The following is a 23,808-nucleotide window of genomic DNA, read 5'->3' on the forward strand; positions in this document are numbered from 1 at the left end:
CTTATACTAGTCGTTTACCCGCGCGATGCGGCGGGAAACATATCACTTAGGTTGGTGAGTTTAGGGCTATGTACAGGCGGTTTGGTTTTGAGCCATAACCAAAACCAAATTCGTGATGCAAAGGTGGCGACAATTTTCAACGCAATACTTGTTTTCTGTTAGTTTATCAATCCTCCCATGGTATATTGTATAGTAGTTTGTTACTTTATCAATCATCTATGTGGTAATGTCTATCAAAGGCTAGATGAAACAGGTAAAAATGCCCAAAATGTCTACAAAGAGTGGGTCGAAGAAAAGCTAGCCTTGATGAGTTCATCTCGAATATGCCAAGGCTTTAAGGTAATAGGCTTCTCCATCGTAAGCAAGCAAAGCACCTGCATTACGAATAAGCGTGTAATAAGACATCATAATATGGGGGGGGTGAAGGCTATCAAGAGTTGAAATATATTGTTGTTTAAATATATGGTTAAATGGGTTAAAAGTCAAGTATACTTTATTCGCTATGCAAGCTTATAATCCTCCAAAATTCATACTTTTCTTGTATGAGATGGCAACATGTTTGTATGACACCTGGGAGATGAAAGATCTTTGGAAATCGTATAGTTAAGGCAATATGTCAATGTAGAATAAAGAGTATTAGATACTACAATCTAAGCTACTACTTAAAATAAAACCAAACTACACAAGAAAAAAAAACCAAAAAGTTTCGGTGAAAAGTTAACCACAGAGCTCAACCAAGATCTGAAAAGCCGATGACATAAATTATAGTTGAAGATGTATTATAAACAAAACAATGACTTGAAACCGAAACCCATGTCATAACCAAATCTATATCTATATTATAAAATAAACCATAACTCGAAACCGGTGTGAATTCGTTCCCAAACCAGCTCGATTTTTGGTACCAACATTTTGCGTTTTCGATACAGGTACCGTACCATACCAAGTATTTTCGGTACCGGTACCCATTTTTTCGGATTTTCGGTACCAGATGGTACCAAGCTCATCCCTACGTTCGAGCCCGAATTCAAATTGATTTGAATTTGATGATTTAAAGTAAAAATCTAAAACTGAAAAAGAAAAAAGAAAAAAGGACTCCAATAAAAAATGCCAAAAAAGTTCGCAAAACATGCAAATAATCCACAAAAATGCAGCCATCATAATACCAACTATATCTTTTTTCAGCGTAGTAATTAAACACATCATGTCTTAAAAGAAGTCCACAATAGTTTTTTCAGTTGGTTAATTTGACACTTGGACGCTTGGAGCCTTGAAGTGTAACTCTTTCAATTGTTCAAGAGTGTCGAAACTTGAGCACAATATACATCTTCAACACGTACAACGACTTCAGCGCCATTTGACAGGGTAACATGGGATAGGCTAAAGGAAGTTCCTGCAGCGCCATTTGAACTCGAATCACAAACCATGTAATCGAAGAAAGAGTCGTTAACTCCTGGTTTCAAGCAGCGATGAGTGTCGGGATTTTCAGCATTTAATTGTACCAGGTGCTTCAAAGCCTTAATGAAACAGAAAAACAGTCCAAGAATTTCAGCATTTAATTGTACCAGGTGCTTCAAAGCCTTCTTGAAATGACACAGATCAGCATCGAATTCATTGGTGTTAAGATTGCACAAGTCTTATCCAAGTATAAATCAGATGATTACCTTCATGGGTGTAACATTATAAGTAGACATGCCAGTTATAGGAGCGGAACTAAGATTTTCAGCAGTGTAAAAAGCAAGAGCACTCTCTCCTGGCTTCACGCTCACCTACACATAAATTTCAAATAACTTAAAGCATATAAAATACTAACTACAGTCCACAAAAATATATCATTATCACTCCATATGTCTGTTTCAAAAGATTAAAATACTTTTGGAGTTGGAATTCTGGTCATAATACCTCTCTTTGAGTAGGAATAAACTTCCAAGGCATTCCCATCTGACACAACAACATTGAACCACACCACAATCTCCCTAAAATAATAAAACCAACATTTAAAAAAATTGTACAAACAAAAAAGTATGTCATTTCATTAAATTATTTATATAACACACCTATTGGTGATCGTTCCATCTTGAGCATGCCTCAAAATCTTTCTTCTACGGTCTAAAGAAAAAAAAAGCAAAACTAAAATTACATTATGCAATAAAAAATCTAAAATGATAAAAAAACAGAAAAACTACCTCACGGCGTTGAACGGTACCACCATAGCCAGTAGCTTGGCAAAACCGTCTATATAAAGGAACTGCAGCAAGCCATGTCATGGCTAAAATTCATAAGAAAAGGGGATTTCATACCCTTGTCATGGCAAATCAATGAGGCAGTAAGCCCTTGTATGGGATTAGGGTCGTATAACCGGGCGAAAATGGTTATACAGGCAGTATCACTTTGTCATTGGTCACCACAGTGTACCCATCATACGGTCCGTGTATTTTGGTGAATTCCAACTCATACGCATGTATAAGACATTAAGGTCCATATGATGTGCCAGTCTAACACACTATACAACCCCTCCTGACCATTTTCGCCATGTCATACAGCCTCTATGACAGTTAGAGGTGGCAAAATGGGTGGGTTGGGCAGGTTTGGGTATTGGGTTAGGATGGGTATGGGTTAAGATGGGTTTGGGTTACGATGGGTTTATTAAGAAATGGGTTAGGATGAGTTTAGGTCAAGATGGGTTTATTAGCATAATAAAATTATTAACAAACCTGATTCTTGGCTTCCCTGAAGTCTTCCATATTCAAGGGCCTGATCCTAATCACCTTCTCCTCTGTATTTTCTTCTAGAGACTCGGTAACCACCGGTAACCATCACGACATTCCCATCATCAAACTTGATGAAATTAACAATCTTGTTTGATTCCAAGTCGAGTTTGATTGTGTCGTTAGCTTTGATGAGAGGATCTGGGTAGCGAATGGATCGACCATCGTAGGTGTTGATGTAAGGAATCCCTTTTAAACCAAACTGGACCGAGCGAACCTTGCATAGCTTGAACTGCAAAAAAAAGACTTACTTCACAACTTGAAAGAATACACACTATTAAAGAAAACTAACAAAAGCCACAAGCTGGCTCTGTATAATACAAAAACTGAAACACCAGAACAATATAAAGCTTCAGTGAGACACACATGCAAAAAGCTTAATATCTACACAATATGAATTAAAAAAAGAATGAATTTGTCTATTGTGCTTCAAGTATACTAACTAACCTTTGATTCCCTATCCCTGTATCAACTGCTGAGCTGTCTGAACTTGTGAAGCTGAACCGTTAATCTCAATAGTCAGTTCATCAGGAACACCTCTAGTTTGTATAGCAATGGTTGCACCACTGGCCCGTCTAATATAACTAATATTAGTGCCCGACGTACCAATTACAGCATCGGCATATGAAAGAGGATTTGCATGTTCTGTGAGACCTACACGTAAATCGCATCTCACTTTTGCGAATTTCGTTCAAAGGTTTGTTTTTTCGCATCTGGATCCAAAAGGTTTGAAATCTTGGCATTTTTATCCGACTCATTAACCCCATCCATTTTTCTTTGTTAAATGAGGGGCATTTCTGTCTTTTAGTTGTTTTTTATTAAAGAGTCGGGTGAAAATGGCAAGATTTCAAACCTTTTGGATCCAGATGCGAAAAAAAAATCTTTGGACGAAATTCGCAAAAGTAGCCAAACCTCAGGGATGAAAATGGCATTTTACTCTAAAATCCCAAGAACCAGAACACACCTATAAATCAAATAAAAATAATACTTAGAATGTATGTAACGTAGAAATGAAAACTGAAATAGATGGAAAAAAGAGGACCATATTCGCAGTAGGCTGTGCTGCAACACTTTGCACAGAAGCAGTATGTCCAAGAAGAGTTTTATAAGCTGCAATCTTTAGGTTCTCTGCACGTGGCTCTGCGTAAACATTTAAAGAGAACATTATATTGAAGTTGTGAATTCCAAAAATCTGTTATGAGTAAAAAATGTAAAATTAGTAAATTACCTTCCAGAGTTTCACACTTGTCTTTTGAACCAGTGGCAACAACAGTGTTGTCCTCATCTTCTGCATATTCAGCAAGCAATAACAAGAAAATAAAAACCATGACTCATAAAAAATAAAAACCGTTTGTATTCATCACGTACATGATAACCAAGATAATTATTTTGATAAAAGTATCATACCTATTGTTTTCACGATACCAACTGATGTAACGGCATCATTGTGTCCTTCCAAATCATGCGTACAAACCCTAGCAGATTCCCATATCCTAAATTGTATATTAGAAAAACACATTTTTACGCAACAATAATATAGAGAAAGATAAAATAAAAAGACATAAAATCTGTGAAAACATTTTTGGTCTTACCTTCCTAACCCATCGTAGCAACCAGTCAAAATAAACCTGTCAAATAAAACAAAAGTTCAGTAAAAAGAAACAGACTGCAATGTCAATTTGGAAATACAGAAATAATAAACACCCAAAATAAGATGACTTACCGACTTGAACCATCAACTGCACTGACCCAATCATCATGTAATGAAGGATCTTCTTCCTTGCGTGGAGCTACAGCTCTTATGTATTCAATTTCTAGAGTTTTCTCCTGTTGATGAGCACATGTTGCAATCAGTTATCGTTACAAACATACTTAACTTCGTATTGTATATACCAAATACCAACTGAGCAAAAATCAATGAACAATCCTTCCACCATGTATGTGATTAAATAAATCAATAGATAGAAACAAAAATCAAAAGCCCTAAATGAGACCACCTGCACAACGTAGCAAAGAGAAGATGATTGCAGATGCTCTAGATCTAACCCCGTGGTTCAGCGTTGTTGATGAATTTGAGAGAGAGAGAGAGAGAGAGAGAGAGAGAGAAAAGGAGGTTACCTTCATCGATCTGGTGAAATCCTCACAGATCTGGTGAGAGATCTGGCGAGATCCGAGAGGCCTGATGAAGTCGATAGAGAGAGAGCAGAGGAGATGAGAGGATGAGCGGCGGACCAAATGATAGATGAGAGAAACCCTAGTTTGTGTCCGGGTGTTTAGTTTAGGGGGAAGGGTATAAGTGGAAAATGAAGTTTTCTGGTGCTTAAAAGACTTGTACATCATGCTTTAGGGGTGTTTTAAGAAAATTTTAATGACTTTAAGAAGTCCTTTGGATATGTATATTATATATAGTATAGATTTATAAAACATATTTAAAAAATATATAATATTTTATTTAAAATAAATATATTTAAAACATTTACTGATTATAAAAAGTTAAATATATTTAAAACATATTACTGATTATAAAGAGTCATAGACAATTTAAATATGTTACCTAAATTTGGATGTAAAAGTATAAACGTAAATATTAAAATAAAATCTCTCTACGATATAATAAAACTATAATGTAACCTATTCCTATATCTAAGGAAATATATTATAAAAATAATAATTTAATATTAATAGTATATTTTCTAAATAAGTTTTTAATATATACTATATCTCTACGTATATCTCATAATTATATATATATATATATATTAAATAGTATATCTCTACGTATATCTCATAAATAATTATTTTACCTAAATTTGGATGTAAAAATATAAACGTAAATATTAAAATAAAATCTCTCTAAAATAAAAAAAAATAAAACTATAATGTAACCTATTCCTATATCTAAGGAAATATATTATAAAAATAATAATTTAATATTAATAGTATATTTTCTAAATAAGTTTTTAATCTATACTATATCTCTACGTATATCTCATAATTATATATATTAAAATAGTATATCTTTACGTATATCTCATAAATAATTATTTAATTTTAAATAATTATTTTATTTTAATAGGCTAAAAAATAGATGGCTCCAATAAGTGACATGTGTCTCCGAAGTGGTTTCTTTTATTATATAGTATAGATTAGATTGCAAAGTGTGTCATTTGTCTTAAAAAAGTAAAAAAATGTACTTGATGTTTGCAAACCCTTGCACGTTATGTCATTTACCCCCAACTCAATTAGTTTTCGTAGTTAAATCTGACCAATAGGACCCCACATGAGGGTATTTTGGTCATTTTACTCATTTATTTAAAATATATGTCACAAATAAGATAAATTTAATTTAAAACAATTAAAATTTACATATAAAAATAAAAAAAATCAACCTTTCTTTGTTAACTCTCTTTCTTATCTCTCTCTCTCTCTCTCATCTCTCTCTCTCTCTCTAACTATATATTCAGACGACCCCCACCATCTTCATCGCACAACCCCGCCGGAGATCAGGTTCTTAATCGCACGCCCCACCGGAGATGAGCTCTTCAGATTCTGACGACCCCCACCATTAACCACCATCTTCACCGCGGAGACGGTGGAAGAGCAGCGACGATGGTTGCAAGCAGGAGTGGCCCTCTGTTTACGACTCGAGATATGGTGAATTCGGGTCTCATTAGTAGGTGTAAACATAGATGTGTTTAAACTCTAGCAATGGCAGCAACGGTTCCAGAAGGAATCTGACGAGTAGGTATGTTTCCACCCTTAGATTTCGTTTCTCCCTCGATGGTTAACCCTTCCCAAAATCGGTGTCGGCGGTGGTGGTTTGTTGCCTGTGGATTGGTTTTCGGTGGTGGGTTGGTTGTTGTTGGTGGTGGTGGTTGTGATGGTTGTTGGCTGTGGATTAGTTATTGGTGGTGGATTAGTTGTTGGTGGTGGAGCCGAAGAACCACCCAAAGGGGTCTGCGGTGTTATGGACTGAAACGACAGTTGGAAGTGGAAAGTCGGTGGTGGTGGCGATGACTAGTGGTGTGGGGTGTGTGGTGGTGGTGGTGGAAGGTGGGTGGTGATGCGGTTTTTGTTACGTTTGAATGTTGGGGGTTTGGTAGCTTCATTCCAGATTGGGGTTTTGAATCTGGTGCGTTTATTTAAATATGGATTGGGGTTTGTTTGGTAGCGATGGTTTGAATATGGATTGGGGTTTGTTTGGTAGCGATGGTGGTGGAGGTGGAGGTGGTGGTGGCGGCGGCGGCGGCGGCGGTGGTGGTGGTGGTACAGTAGTTAGAGGGAGAGACAGTGTTGAGATAGAGAGAGATATGGTTTATTGAGTTATAAAATCGTCCTTTTATGTTGACATTAGGGTAAAATGACCAAAATTGTAACGCCTCGCTTTTGTAACTTTCCGTATTTAGAAAGTTGTCTTGTACTTCTACTTTTGGAAACTCGTATTCTCTTGTAATCGTATTTTATTTCAAATCAGTGCAAACCGAGGCTTTGATCGTAATAAGAACTTGATCATTTTATGTGAATTTATATCTTGATTATGCATACTCGTTTTATATTCAAGTTACATACATATTTGATATACATTCATCTCACACGCAAACAAATACTTATGTTTCGAACAAACTATCGTAAATACATGTTTTATACACTTTATGCATGCAATTACTTAATTTTATATTCACAATACTTAATCTATACTTTTATACTTGTCTAATACTTAAATATATGTTCATTATACATAAAATACCTTAAAATACGGTAAAAACCAAAGTATAGGGACTGTTTGTGTAAAAAGCGAGATTTAGGTGCGGATTGGTCCATTTTGTGTCTTCGACTCTCACCTAACTCTCTTTAAAACATCTTTAACTCTTAACCTAACTTCCCCACTATAAATACACCATCTCTAACCCTCATTTTCACTTTTCAAACACCATATTCACTCTCAAATCCTCTAAAAAACACTCAAAGATTCTGATTTTTTGGGCAGAAAGTTTCAAGACTTTTAAGTGAGTTCTAGCTCATTTCTTTACTTGTTTCTTCATTGTTTCTTCTATCAACTTACTTGGATAACCTCTAGGAAGGTTTTCACAAGTTTGCCATTGCAAACTAAGGTGAAACCTCACCATATTTGAGGTCCAAATTAAGACTTAAATTCTGTTTTTGTTCAAATTCATTTAACTTCTATTTCCTTTGCTGAACTTGGTGGAATCTTGTACCCACCAAGCTCACAACTTAATCCATAGGTGTGGGTTTGTGTTGAGGTTGATTTCCATCAAGTTGTGAGTTCAAAAACTCTTTACTTTAAGTTCATACATGTTACATTCAAGTGTTGAAAACATTCACGATTTACCATCTTCTATATGGTTGAACTTGTGTCTTGTAAAAGTGTGAATCGTGGGAGCTTTGGCTTTCCAACCTAGTTCCACTACCTCACTTGTGAACCTTGTGTATGAACACTCAAGTACCTTTCTAGCCTCAAAGTAACATAACCCCGTCTAGTCTCCAACACTTAGTTAACTCTTTCCATGTTGTGGTGGTTCACCCGGGTTAGGTCTTACTTGGCTACTTGAGAATGTAATAGTTAGTTGTTATTTCTTTTGATTCACGACCCTCCGAATTATCCTTGTGATGATTCGTGTAGTGGTGAATCATACAATGAGATTAATCCTCCATGCTTGACTTACATGACAATCTATGAAACTCATAATGGACTTAGCTTAGGATTATTATTATAACTATATATATATATATAGAAACAGGTTCGGGAGAAAACGCTTAAAAGTATGAGAACGGTGAGAACGCTTCTTCGCCCAACACGTGTCACACCGCTTAGAAAAGGGCGGAGGGGCTTTTTTGTCCTTTCATCTTCTGCTTTTACAGTTCCGCTTTTTCCCAATGTTGTTTTAATTTTTGGTTTTTAAGATTTTTGGCGTTTACCAAATTCAATAATTAATGGCGTTTTAATGGTTTCATTGTATCAACATTTTGACGTTTATGGCGTTTATTCACATCGTATGCCATTGGAACTCATGGGGCAGGAAATCTATTTGAATGGCGTTTTCCAAGGGGTTTTAAACAAGATGACCTATTGTTCTATTATTTTTTATAAACATTTTGGCTTTTTACTATTATATTTCAACCACAGGAAAAAAAAATACAAGGGAAGGAAATAAATTAAAAATCCTAATCGGATCTCTTTTCCCAATCTTCACTGTCATAAGTCTCTGTCTTCTTTAATAGTACAAGAACTGTCACCAAATATATGGCGTTTTATCTAAAACTTAACAAACCCATCGGTTTGATTTTTTTTGCCTGCTCGTCTGTTGAACTGGTTTTTTTGTGGATGTTTTGGGGACATAGATCTATGGCGTGTGAGTGGGTTTTTCGCTTTTTCTTTTTCTGGATCTTCATCTTTATAGTGAACCCACTCTTCAGTGTCATTGATCTCTTCTCCTCATCCAAACCTTCTTCAGGAACAAAAAAATACAAAATGCCATATGACTATGACTGGCATCAGTATCTTTTTCTTGAAATTTTATCCATCTCATGCAGCAAAATCTTTCTGAGTTACTCCCCTCTGATAACAATTCATTCAGTTTATTTGTTGGCGTTTTACAGTGGGTGGTATTTAGTAGTATTGGCGTTTGTTTTTTTTGGTTTGATCAAATGAAAGTTGCTGGGACGTATCATTTTATAGGATGTCTTTTCGGCACCTAAATTAGGCTGTGCATTATTATAATAAAGTATTCGTCTTTTCAGTTACTGTTTTGTAATTAATGTTTTTGATAAGCTTTATCTCTGAAGTCTGTAACACGTCCCATCTTTCAAGTTTGGTGTTTTAGATTCTTCAGTATTACTGATTTTGTATTTGTTGTTTCTAGTTACATTTTCAAGTTTGCTTTTTATTTTTTATTATTATTTTTTTGGGTTTTTTATAATAATTTTTCAAAGTAATTTTATTATAGTTTGGGAGTTTTTTGGTGGCGTTTAACTGGATGATATCGTTTAAACAAGCATTTTGGCTGTTTTGGCGTTTTTATTATATATGGCGTTTTTATTATATAACAATTAACTGAAAAGGAAAATAAAAAAAAGAATACATAAACAATTGATCTTCCAAATCTTATTTGTCACCAGTCTCTTTCTTCTTTTTTGAATCATGTAAACTGGCTGGTTCGACTTTCGTATGATTCATTTTGTTTTTGTTTTTTTTTTTTTTGTTTTTCAAATAGTTTTTTGTGTTGCTGTTTGGAAGCACACAGTCTGACATCAGCATCTTTTTCTTGAAGATTTGTCCATCTCATGCAGCAAAATGTTATTGAGTTTAGATCCTTCAGCAAACAATCTTGAATTTTTACAATCAACGATGTTTGATTTTTTAACTTTTTTGGCGTTTTACCGATAAAAAGAACGCCACGAAGTAAGATCACCTTAACCCTCAAATTTTGATCATGCTAAAATCAATAATGTTTTGTTGTATGAGATGGACAACATCGTTAATCCTCGGTTAAGAAAGATAACTGACAATGTTGTCCACCCATACGGCTAAACTTTATTGACAACAAACCTCAATAATGTTTTTGTATGTTTTGGCGTTATAAATTGGATCGAAGTTTAGGATAAGTCAATAAGATTTTACTCAATGAAATCGACAATATCATCACTTAAGGATTTTGTCTATTTCATTGAGCGAAATCTTACTGACAGCCAAACTGAATTTAAAAAAAAAACGTTTTGGGGTAGAAGATATTTGATGTTTGGGTTTTTTGGCGTTTCTAAGGAGAATGGGTTATATCAAAGACGACATTTGGGTTTGTGTGTGTGTTTTTAATTGAAGGTCTGAGATGTTGTATATATAGGATTTTTTTGGCGGGATTTTACTATAATTAAGTTTGGCGTTTTATATTTAATGGCGTTTTACTTAGAATGGTCTGTGATTTTTGTTTTTGACGTTTTATTTCATGAGATGGTGTTTTGTGTGGAGTAGTCAAAAGACCCTTTTACCCTTAATGAAGCGCGTCCACGTAATAAAATTGATGTTATTTACGAAAACGCCACCGCGCCAATCTAGTCCATAGATTGTTTTGATCGGACGATCGTTAAGCGTTCTCACCGTTCTCACACTTTTCATCGTTTTCTCTAAATCCCGACCTTATATATATATATATATATACTAGTCGTTTACCCGCGCGATGCGGCGGGAAACATATCACTTAGGTTGGTGAGTTTAGGGCTATCTACGGGGATGTAGTTTCCAATGTGGCTTGTGACGACGATGGTGGTAGTGTAGCAGAATGTGATGGTCGGTTGAGGCCTTCTTCAGCGGCGAGAATCAGCGATTTGCGGCGATTGGTGGTTTCGTGATGGCGTTTGGTGGTTATTGTGCGACTCAGGAGAAAACAAAGAAAATTGTTTGATTCTAGTTATGTTACCTGAAATAGACGGACTACCTAGGCTTTTGTTGGTTCAAATTGTGATACAAATTCACAAATAACTAACATTAACTACTATATTGTAAGATGTACAAAACATAGTCAAAAATTTCCCAAACAGTCTTAGGTTTGTAAGAGTCCTTAATCTTGAATTCCTAAGGTTTGGAACTGAAATTTGTCACAAAATAAAGGATTTCCTTCAATTAGTTTCTTAAGTTCAACCAGCAACATACCTCGAGCAGATTTAGTATCTCCATATTTGGATAATTGTTCATTCTCCCTAAAGTAGTGATCTATAAAAGTCAGTCAGCAAAGGCGCGATAGATGATGCTTAATACAAAAATTAAAGTAAGATAAATAAGTTCGTTTACAGACAAATGGTTACAAACAAATCAATCGAGTCGTTAATCAAACGATTAAACGCATAAACAAAACAATAAATATGAATTTGTACATTCTGATACATATCTACTTAGAGGTGGCAGTTTTTTTATTTTTTTATTAACCATGCCGCTGCGCTCGTTACGGCTGCCCTCACCGCGCCGCTGCGGCTGCACTTGTTGCGCTCGCATGCTCACTGCACCGATCAAATTTTAGTAAAGTACACGGATGGTAAGCCAGAGACAACTGAGGTGATGGCACCAAGCAAGAATGACACAGTGCTGAACACTGTTGTTCCCTATTACCCTGCATATACCAAACAAACTTGTGATTAGTTTTTGCACAGCTATTCATAATCATTTTATCATGAAATAAGGATACCTGAACAAATGTCTCGCTCGACCAATAGTTTCCCTTGACGCATTATGCAAGGTTCGCTCGGTCCAACAACTCAAGCAAATGTTTTCTATGTTTTTTAGGGGGAAGATGGGTGCTTCTCTCCACAGGGCATACAAGACACAGGTTATTGGCGGCAGTCCGCCAAATTTAACATATAAAGTTTTTTTATATGTTAAATATGGCGAGCTGCCGCCAATAACCTATGTTTTGTATGCCCTGGGAGAGAAGCACACATGTTCCCCCTAAAATGCAAAGAAAACATTTGCTTGAGTTGTTGGACCGAGCGAACCTTGCACAGGCTCAGTTTTTGCATCACAGCCTCAAACACTTTCAGTTCAGATAGATTACACAGGCTCAGTTTTTGCATCACAGCCTCAAAACACTTTTACTTCAGACAGATTAAGAACACAAGCTCAGCTTATGCATCATAGACTCAACACTTTTAGTTCAGACAGATTAAGAACACAAGCTCAGCTTTCGCATCACAGCCTCAAACACTTTCAGTTCAGACAGATTAAGAACACAAAATCCGGAGTACACAACAAGAGTAATTTGCCACTAAACTTAAACAACCTTTAAAGCATGATGTACACGTGTTTTAAGCACAAGAAACAAATATGTAACCTGACAGACTCAGCTTATGCATCATAGCCTCAAACACTTTCAGTTCAGACATATTAAGAACACAAGCTCCGTTAGTTCTCGCAAAGTCAACCATCATAAAAAGAAATCAAGTATTAGTAAAGATTTGATATTAGTTATAACCAGTACACTATTAACTTAAAATAAATTTAATATAAATCACATTTTGTCAAGTTGCAAATATAAAAACCTTTATTCTAATGAAGCAGCGTTCAGCGTCACTAAAGCCGATTCCGAGACTCTCCAAGCAGATACACTTTCTCCGGCTGCCAGAAGATCGGAGTGAGCTTGTTCTGCAATAATAGTGATCGTGACAGTCATTAACCAAAGGTATAACTAATTAAATTCAGTTCAGGAAAAACCAACACTTTAATTTTGTGTGAAAGACAGCTTGCTTGCTGCATTCTCTATAATATATCAACACTCTTCCATACACTGTTTGAAAGACACCATGCTTGAAAGACAGCATGCTTGCTTCAGTCTCTATAAATAATTCAGAGATATCTACACTCTACTCACACTTTACAAACTCTCAACTACACTCAACTGAAAGACTCAGACATGTAATTGAGAGATGAACACAACTACGGGTAAAGCCATGGCTGCAACACACGGTTGCAAAGTGAGAACTATGCAACCTGGATATTGCCCCGCCAAGATGCTACTCGGATCTTCTATGTACCCTCAAAATACAATCATCATCACAGTCTATTGTGTTATGTAACCCCGCTTTAAAGCATGATGTACAAGAGTAATTTTCCACTAAACTTAAACAACCTTTAAAGCATGATGTACAAGTGTTTTAAGCACAAGAAACACATATGTAACCTCACAGGCTCAGCTTATGCATCATAGCCTTAACAGTTTCAGTTCAGACATATTAAGAACAAAGCTCAGCTTATGCATCATAGAGTCGACAGGCTCAGCTTATGCATCATAGCCTCACAGGCTCAGCTTATGCATCATAGAACACTTGGGAAATGAAAAAGTATATCAAAACATCCCACAGAACAAACTAAAATCAAAAGTACATAACAATCTATCTTTTCACTATTCCATATCTAAAATTGACCTAACTATCATAATTTTCATTGAACTACAACACTTATCATCCCCAAAAATGACCTAAATATCATAATTATCACAAAACCATGACACTTATCAGTCCCAAAATTAAAGGAAAAGATCAAAATATAACAGAACAAAGTAAAATCAAAACTACAAAAACAATTTATCCTTTCACTATGTCATATCTGAAATTAACCTAACTATCATCACCAAAAATACAAATTCAAATATGACAAAACTTTCAACCTAATTTGAAATAACCGCATCTACTAACAAATCCACATCAAGATTAAAGATAAATCAACATTTAGAACCTAACCTGAGTCGATTCATCACAAAACACATGCGAAAATCCTTCGTAAACCTCAGCTTTCGTCCTTCGAACATCCGTCAAACATATGCGAAGGACAAGATGGTAATTGAACAAGGTGTTGAAAAAACACTTAATGCACAATGTACAACTGTTAAGGCACAAGAAAACACAAACCCTTTTACCCTTTACAAGGGTATACATCTGCCGTCCAAATGTTTTACTTTCTCACACGGATAAATTGAGAGATGAACACAACTACGGGTAAAGCCATGGCTGCAACACACGGTTGCAAAGTGAGAACTATGCAACCTGGATATTGCCCCGCCAAGATGCTACTCGGATCTTCTATGTACCCTCAAAATACAATCATCATCACAGTCTATTGTGTTATGTAACCCCGCTTTAAAGCATGATGTACAAGAGTAATTTTCCACTAAACTTAAACAACCTTTAAAGCATGATGTACATCATGCTTTAAAGGTTGTTTAACTTTCTCACACGGATCAACATCGGGACCGTCCATTTGACTTCACACGGATCACCATATGCTTTCTCTCTCAATGCTCACACATCTCACAAAACAACATCAGATCTTCTCTATTGATCATCATCACAGTGAGGAAGAGCTTGACGGATGTTCAATTACCATCTTGTCCTGGATCATCATCACAGTCTATTATGCATCATAGCCTCACAGGCTTAGCTTATGCATCATAGAACACTTGGGAAACATCCAAGTGATATATCGTATAGTACTTTATAGAGACTGCAGCAAGCAAGCTGTCTTTCAGACATGTACTTTTAGATCTGTAGATCTGTGATAATACTTTTACAACTGGAAGACTCAGACATGTAATTGAGAGATGAACACAACTACGGGTAAAGCCATGGCTGCAACACACGGTTGCAAAGTGAGAACTATGCAACCTGGATATTGCCCCGCCAAGATGCTACTCGGATCTTCTATGTACCCTCAAAATACAATCATCATCACAGTCTATTGTGTTATGTAACCCCGCTTTAAAGCATGATGTACAAGAGTAATTTTCCACTAAACTTAAACAACCTTTAAAGCATGATGTACAAGTGTTTTAAGCACAAGAAACACATATGTAACCTCACAGGGTCAGCTTATGCATCATAGTCTTAAAGATAAATCAACATTTAGAACCTAACCTGAGTCGATTCATCACAAAACACATGCGAAAATCCTTCGTAAACCTCAGATTTTCACAAAACCATGACACTTATCAGTCCCAAAAATGAAGGAAAAGATCAAAATATAACAGAATAAAGTAAAATCAAAACTACAAAAACAATTTATCCTTTCACTATGTCATATCTGAAATTAACCTAACTATCATCACCAAAAATACAAATTCAAATATCACAAAACTTTCAACCTAATTTGAAATAACCGCATCTACTAACAAATCCACATCAAGATTAAAGATAAATCAACATCTGTCTTTCAGACATGTACTTTTAGATCTGTGAATCTGTGATAATACTTTTACAACTGGAAGACTCAAACATGTAATTGAGAGATGAACACAACTACGGGTAAAGCCATGGCTGCAACACACGGTTGCAAAGTGAGAACTATGCAACCTGGATATTGCCCCGCCAAGATGCTACTCGGATCTTCTATGTACCCTCAAAATACAATCATCATCACAGTCTATTGTGTTATGTAACCCCGCTTTATAGCATGATGTACAAGAGTAATTTTCCACTAAACTTAAACAACCTTTAAAGCATGATGTACAAGTGTTTTAAGCACAAGAAACACATATGTAACCTCACAGGCTCAGCGTATGCATCATAGCCTTAACAGTTTCAGTTCAGACATATTAAGAACACAAGCTCAGCTTATGCATCATAGAGTCGACAGGCTCAGCTTATGCATCATAGCCTCACAGGCTCAGCTTATGCATCATAGCCTCACAGGCTCAGCTTATGCATCATAGAACACTTGGGAAACATCCAAGCCATCTAGGTCGTATAACTTAGGACCTTAGTCCGACAACCATCAAACTCTGCCATCTGTCCGGCCCTTAGAAACACCTTTGTCTTACTAATCTGCATGTGACATATAAACAAACAAGTAAACATAAAAAAAATTAAAAAGGTAAATCCTAACTAAAACATCGGATGTAGGAAATAACCGCATCTACTAACAAATCCACATCAAGATTAAAGATAAATCAACATTTAGAACCTAACCTGAGTCGATTCATCACAAAACACATGCGAAAATCCTTCGTAAACCTCAGATTTTCACAAAACCATGACACTTATCAGTTCCAAAAATGAAGGAAAAGATCAAAATATAACAGAATAAAGTAAAATCAAAACTACAAAAACAATTTATCCTTTCACTATGTCATATCTGAAATTAACCTAACTATCATCACCAAAAATACAAATTCAAATATCACAAAAGTTTCAACCTAATTTGAAATAACCGCATCTACTAACAAATCCACTTCAAGATTAAAGATAAACCTAACCTGAGTCGATTCATCACAAAACACATGCGAAAATCCTTCGTAAACCTCAGATTTCGTCGTTCGAACATCCGTCAACCGCTTCACCAGAAAAGTAAGAATCACAAAAGAACATGGTAAGATATATAACACTCATTGCAACAACATCAAAACATCAAACGGATCCCTTGCCAGATAAAGCTTGTGATAGATCTCATGAAACCCTAGATCTGCTCATGAAACGGATCTGGTGATAGATTCAAACGGATCTGGTGATAGATCTCATGAAACCCTAGATCGCCGAGAAGAGAGAGAGAAGAGAGAGAGAAGAAGATCTGATGTTGTTTTGTGAGATGTGTGAGCATTGAGAGAGAAAGCATATGGTGATCCGTGTGAAGTCAAATGGACGGTCCCGATGTTGATCCGTGTGAGAAAGTAAAACATTTGGACGGCAGATGTATACCCTTGTAAAGGGTAAAAGGGTTTGTGTTTTCTTGTGCCTTAACAGTTGTACATTGTGCATTAAGTGTTTTTTCAACACCTTGTTCAATTACCATCTTGTCCTTCACATATGTTTATTAAAGTAGTATAGATATATATATATATATATATATATATATATATATATATATATATATATATATATATATATATATATATATATATAAACATGGCTGAATTTATGATGATAATTGGTTTATGATTATTCATTATAAACTTAGGCTACTTTATCTACGATTCTAAGTCTCTCGTTGTTGATTCTAATGGGCAAACTAGGACCCATGAAATCACATACAACTTAGTGTCAAAAACGAGTACTTAGACTAGATAATACTTTTATGCATATATACTTTTTGTACTTTAAATTCATATCCGAATCTTCGGTTTAATTTCGTTACTCACATACCTTCGTTTACCCCATGTATGGTGACCTCGGTGTTCCATCCTCCAACTCTCAAACTCACGGGATTTCAAAGGAAAGCTTTGCAAAACATGAGTACACTCGAACACCCTTTTTACGTTTTACAGTTTTGGGTGCAATATGTTTAACTTATTAAATTCACAATCACACTTATACTTTATGCAAACACAAACAATCCATCATACATGCTTAATATGTGAATACTTGATGTGTGTACTTGGATGATTCTGTTGTGTGATTTACTTGTCATTAACTTCGTACGAGCCTCCCCTTAACATGTATAGCGCTATAGGAGTAACACACCACTTGTAGACTTGTGGTCGGTCATGTTAAGTATATTTTATGCGGTAATCAGATAGTTGATTTGTTAAATTGTGTGCCTTGATACATTTGTCTTGTTAAACTATTTTTGCCATATGGAATCGTTTAAATCGTTTTTCATACTTATGCTATATTAAACTTGTGTACTCGCCAATCTTTGTGTGTTGAACTATACTTTTAAACTTGTTGCAGGTTTATGATGATGACCTTGATGAAATCTAGTAGGGATGACTTTAGAAACACATATCGAAATACTAAATTTTGTACTTGTTATGTTGTTGAACTTTGTTGTATTTTATCTTTTCCATGTTCTACTTTGATTTCCTTTGATGTAACTTGACAATTATTATCTATGAATTAAATCGGTTTTGAATTAAATATTGTGACATAAGTGATGTGCACAAAATGCAACATATAAATTACATCAATTGTGGCATAAAACTAACCCTTTTTTAATACTAATGTTGGAAAAACTGTGTTTTTGTCTTCCTGTAGGTCCCTCGGAGGTTGAGGTTTAACCTATTCCTTGTTATGTTTAACCCACTAGCAAGTGCGGAATCCAAGCTAGCAAGCAAACCGGAGTTTATATGTAAGCAAAGTGAACAAGAGAAAGAGTAGACAAGCAAGTATCAAAGTTTTCTCTTGTATTTCAGTGGACACGGTTACAGACCTTGACCAAACTGAAAATACACTCTAACAAAGACCTGGGTTTCACACACAAAAGCTCTCTATCAAGAACACACACTTTGGACAGAAACTTATCAGAACTACTGTGAAAGTGAAACCCTTCATGGATATATATACCCAAAACAGATTCCCATGCACGAAGGATAGACATTCTGATCGAAGGATTATCTGTCGACCAGAAAGCCATTCGAAAGATCTCGAAGGATCTAAGCATACCTCGAAGGATTGTATATCCTTCGAGGTCCACAGAGATACTTCGAAGGACATCTTTCGAAGTCATCGAAGGATACTAAACATCCTTCGATGACATCCTTCGTGGCATATCATCTTTCAACTACTAAGTGTTCAAGTTTGGCCAAGTCAAACCAGGAGGATGGTTGACTTGGTCAAACAACACATTACAATACATAAACACACATAAAGGACGTAAATACAACGACAAAAGACATCGTTTTATACATTACAAAATATAGACAAAGTACAGACACAAAGTGCACCAACACTTCCTTTTGTATTTTCAGGATTAAATGAACTCAAATGAACAAAAGAAGCAAAAAGGCAGCTAAATCTAACATAAATACAAGAAAAGGAACAGACGTGGCATGCCCGACCCCCCGACAACATCTTCCCAAGCAAAATAAGAGAACAGAAGGCTGAACACGCCCCGTGCTCAATGAGCACGAGGGCGTGCCCATGTGTCAGAAGAAAAGACAAAGTTGTAGAAGCTTCTATCACCCACCACGGGGGCGTGCTCACTTGACACGGGGCTGTGGTCAACTCTAAGATTCGTAGAATCTAGGGAAATCTTGATAGTACAGATACACTTCTGCACACGGGGTCGTGCCCAGCGGACACGGGGGCGTGGTCAACTAATGCAGACAAACTGCAATTAATGAAGAAAGAGAAGGAGGATGGACACGGGGCCGTGCCCGAGCTGCTGTTCAGGCTATAAATAGGGGTGCTTGGCTCATTTGTAAACCATCCCTTGGAACACCACCTCTCTCACACTTCACCCACCACCACCACCATCACAACACCATCATCCACCACCATCATCCATCATCCATCATAGAGTGTGTGAGTCATCTCGGGATCCAAGATTGATCGTAAGAGTTCTTGACAATCAAAGGCCATGTTTGCCTAAGTCTCTTACATCACTTGGTGAAGACAAGTGTCTAGTGTAATACTTTTTATTTTTAATCTTTTCGCACTTTTTATTTGGTTATGTATTAATGACTTTAATAGCTAGTTTCTTATGTTGAAGGTGATTCTTCCTTATCGTTTGTCCCTGGTGTCTTGGCATTATTTTAGTGTCTATATAAAATAAAAGATTTTCACCATTCATATCTCCATGGTCTATATGGAGATATGTTGGCTACCTGGTCGGGGGTTAAGGGAACGGTTTGGTAAGAGTCTTGCCTTGTTCAGTGTATAGATCCTGCAAGGACCTGGGTCAAATTTAATAGGACCTCCTTCAATACCCACCGGTATTGGATGGCGGGGGTCCAAACTCTTTGATCCCCTCATATGTAAGCTACTATTAAAACTTTAACCCGACTACTTAGGACTGTATCCCTGCTGACTCAGACTACTTAGCCGAGGGAAACGTCACCTTCAAAAGAGGGGCCTACCACATTATGCATTAATAACTTAATTAATTATCTTTCAATATTCCGACCCTTTAGGATTGTATCCTTGCTGACTCAAACTACTGGGTTGAGGGTAACGTCACCTTCAAAAGAGGGGCCTACTACAATAACTAAGATAATCTCTTAAAAAGTGCAAAAGTGCGGAAATAATCAAAGGTTACACTACACACGAGTCGGATCCAAGTGATTCACCTTGTCTATCTGTTTTTACTTTTATTTTATTTTTCAGCATTTTAGTTATCTTTATTTTTCTAGTTTAAAAACCTTTTTTTCTAACTTTTGATTTGATTAGACGTTGAGGATAAACCAGTACTAAAAGCTCTTGTGTCCTTGGACGACCTCGGTATCTTACCAACACTATACTACGTTCACGATGGGTGCACTTACCCATATGTGTGTTTAGTGTTAGTAAATATCGTGTTTTATAAATTTAAAACTTGGCTAAAAAGTGTAAAAGGGCTTAAAATATACATAAAAATATAGCACACTTCACGCACATCAAGTTTTTGACGCCGTTGCCGGGGACACAAGGATTTTAAGAAAGTTAGGAATCAACAGCCTAATCGTTTTTTTCTAATTTTACTGTTTTTTTTTATGATTTTCTTAATTTTTCAGCTTCTGCAGAACTCAGCACGGTCCGTGCCCGCTGAACACGCCCGGTGCACAATTTTTGGAAATGGCAATCCTGTTTTAAGTCAGACAGTAAGCTGAACACGGGGCCGTGCCCATTAAACACGCCCCATGCCCAAGTTTCAGTTACTGAAAACAGAACCGTAAGCTCCCGACGGTTGGTAATTTCTGACACAAACATGAGTGATACTGATATTTTTTACTTTCGGCACTCTTATGGTACGTGGTGTCAAATATGTGGTGGCCCTCATAAAGAATTAGAATGTTATTTTCTAAATTATAAGCCCCATTATATAGACCCATTGTTTTCCTGTAGCCTTAAGAGGGGCGAAAGTAAAAATAATCCCTATCTCTCCTTCGAATGCTCTCAACCGGACCTTCTAGGAGAAATGCTTCTTGATGAACTATTTCAATTAGAAGATCTAATTCTTAATTGGTAAAAAGAACTTAAGATGGATTTCATTAACTTATCTCAAGACGATACCCAAGAAGAATTGTTGGGATCACATTCGAATAAAAACAACTTCGTTATTCCCGATATTACCTTCAACTCTAGCGAAGACTTGGGCGGTAGTCGTCCCTGTGTCGATTGTGCCGTGAAGGACTCTCCATTGACTTCGTTCGGTGCATACATAGACCTGAGCGATTCGGCATACACCTTCCTTAACGAGAGCCCGGGAAAGGGTTGGACTTGTCCACCTAAATTTAGCATAGGAATCATCCTCACCGACAACCTCTTGCATTCTCGTCTTAATCTAGAGCAATTAAGGTATCTTAGGCACTTTGGGGTTGTTCCATCCAGTAAGAAACCGCCCGATCCGGATAAGTCCCTTAGAAATAGACGAAACTTCATAAACAGCCAGCCTCTAGACACGGGGTCGTGCCCAGGTCAGCACGCCTCCGTGTCCACCAAAAGATTCCTTTCTGATTTTTTGTCAGAATACGGACAAAATGTGTCAGGATCCTGTCTGCACACGGGGCCGTGTCCAGCCGACACGGTGCCGTGTCCAGCATGCTGTCGTTTTCTATAAATGCAGCCAAGAATCCTACATATTTGGATCATTCCAGGGACAGAGATTTGTTGGGATATCACACATACCATCCTAGGTATTTTCTAAAAGATGGTTCTCAACAACCATCTTGTCCTTTCCTCTTTTATCCATTACCTTCTTCTTCATCTTTCTTACCTCAACATCTCCATTGAAGCTTGAGATCACCATGATTCCAAGCTTTGTGGTGATGTTTGTTAAGATTTTGTTCAAAGAATCTTGTTAAAAATAAGTTATACAACATTGTTTTAAGTTATTTATGCTAAAAAACGCTTCATAAGTTGAAAAGATAATTTGAAACTCCAAGATTCCTTGTTCCAAAAAATCTGCAGAAAGGTGAACACGGGGCCATGCTCATTGAGCACGGGGCCATGTCCGAAGTTACTGTATCATTAAAATGAACTCTTTTTGGTTTGTTTACATAGAATGTCAAGTCAAAACAGTGGAACCTCTTCTACACATTCCAGAAACAGTCGAAGGGAAAGAAGGTCTTCAATTGAAGCAACTCTCGTACGCTACGTAATGGCATTACGTGAAGCTCTTGACGAGATGACTTCGGTAGAGGAGGTCCTTATAGACCGTATAAATTATCTTACGGTGGGGCTGGAAAACAGTTTTCAAGAAATCAACCTCTTGCACCAGAGGTTGAACATTCTTGTAACACCTCCCATGGAACCAATCCTCCCTCAAGAGGATTGGAACCTAGCACTTGGAGTCAACAACCCTACCGGATGGGATGACATTCCAGCGGAGCCTGCTCTTGAAGATCTACAAGAAGTCCCGGTGGAGGTTGCACCTCCTCAAACCGACGCCAATGAGCCCGCCTTTCTTCTCCCGAGGGAGATAGAGGAATGGCTCGCCGACGTGTGAGGGACCCATACCCGGAGGAAGAAGTTCTTCGAGCCGCATTAAACCGACGGAATTATCTTTTCGGAGATTTTGCTAATAAAATAAACTTTAGGCTAGAACTTCTTAGTTTAGACTTCTTGTGACCTATTTTAACTTATTAGGATTATTATGTAATTCTCTCTATGATTTAACGAATGATGGTTTTAATTCGGTGTTTGGATATTGTTGTAATGGATAAACACACTCGGGATGGTGAAGGATACCAAGGGAAACTTGAACCAGCACCCCATGCACAAAAACAGGGCCATCCGACAAAATTTTCTTCATTACAGCAAGTTCAGCATGGGGTCGTGCTCACCCAACACGCCCCGTGCCCAACCATCTGCAGAAAATGCCCAGTTCAGGTAATTGGACACGGGGCGTGCTCACTGAACACACCCCCGTGCCCAGGCTTCTGTTTCTTTTTACCAATTTTTGTTACTGGCGATCTGAACACGGGGCCGTGCCCGGACACCACGGGGCCGTGTCCAGACGCCCAGTAACATAAATTTTTGCTTTTTCACACCTTTTTACACAATCAACCGAAAAACTTATTTTTGGGATACATTGAGGACAATGTGTAATTTAAGTGTGGGGGGGGGGGGGATGCTAAAACCTTGAATCTTGCAAGTCCTAATTACAAGCCTTACACAAAACTCTATTGGAACCGCTAATAACCCCAAATTTTTTCAAAAATTTTCAATTTTTTTGTCTAGGTTTAATTTGGGAATTTCAAGTTCTAAAAAAGGTTATATTTTTACAAATTTAGAACCTATAGTGTCGTGATAAAAAGAACCAACATAAGAAAATTATGAAACGGCATGACAAGTTTAGTTAAAATTTGATTATATATACTTGATCACATAAAAAACCCATTCCCACAAAAAGTGAGTTTTGAGCCTTTATTGAGCATACAAATACATATCTTTAAACTAAATGCTCATTTTTTGTTTCTTGTGTGAATAGCCGCTTAGTTCTTACGACTCTAGAACTTGCCACGACGATACATTCCCGGTCCTTACCAACTTAAACCCGAGTAAGTAAATGGTGGAGGCATTAGGACCAACCCTTTTTATTTCTACACCATTATTATTATTTTTTTTACCACCTACCCAAAATTCCCCTAGTTAACCCCTTTGCGCCTAAACCTTTTCATTTCTTAACCCAAAA

The 23,808-nt window shown here is 36.8% G+C and overlaps 2 long non-coding RNA genes across 2 annotated transcripts; both read right to left on the reverse strand.

Annotated features, from left to right (window-relative positions):
• Positions 1-1,669: 1,669 nt before the first annotated feature.
• On the reverse strand, positions 1,670-1,945 carry LOC110928286. The gene is made up of 2 exons (XR_002586263.2): positions 1,903-1,945; positions 1,670-1,769 (listed from the first exon to the last, which is right to left on the reverse strand). It is a non-coding gene; the product is annotated as an uncharacterized LOC110928286 (long non-coding RNA).
• A 2,256-nt stretch (positions 1,946-4,201) lies between these two features.
• On the reverse strand, positions 4,202-4,596 carry LOC110928285. Its single transcript, XR_004886750.1, has 3 exons — positions 4,492-4,596; positions 4,361-4,396; positions 4,202-4,261 (listed from the first exon to the last, which is right to left on the reverse strand). It is a non-coding gene; the product is annotated as an uncharacterized LOC110928285 (long non-coding RNA).
• Between the last annotated feature and the right edge of the window lie 19,212 nt (positions 4,597-23,808).

This window comes from Helianthus annuus, chromosome 17 (assembly GCF_002127325.2).
Source record: "Helianthus annuus cultivar XRQ/B chromosome 17, HanXRQr2.0-SUNRISE, whole genome shotgun sequence".
Lineage (NCBI taxonomy): Eukaryota > Viridiplantae > Streptophyta > Magnoliopsida > Asterales > Asteraceae > Helianthus > Helianthus annuus.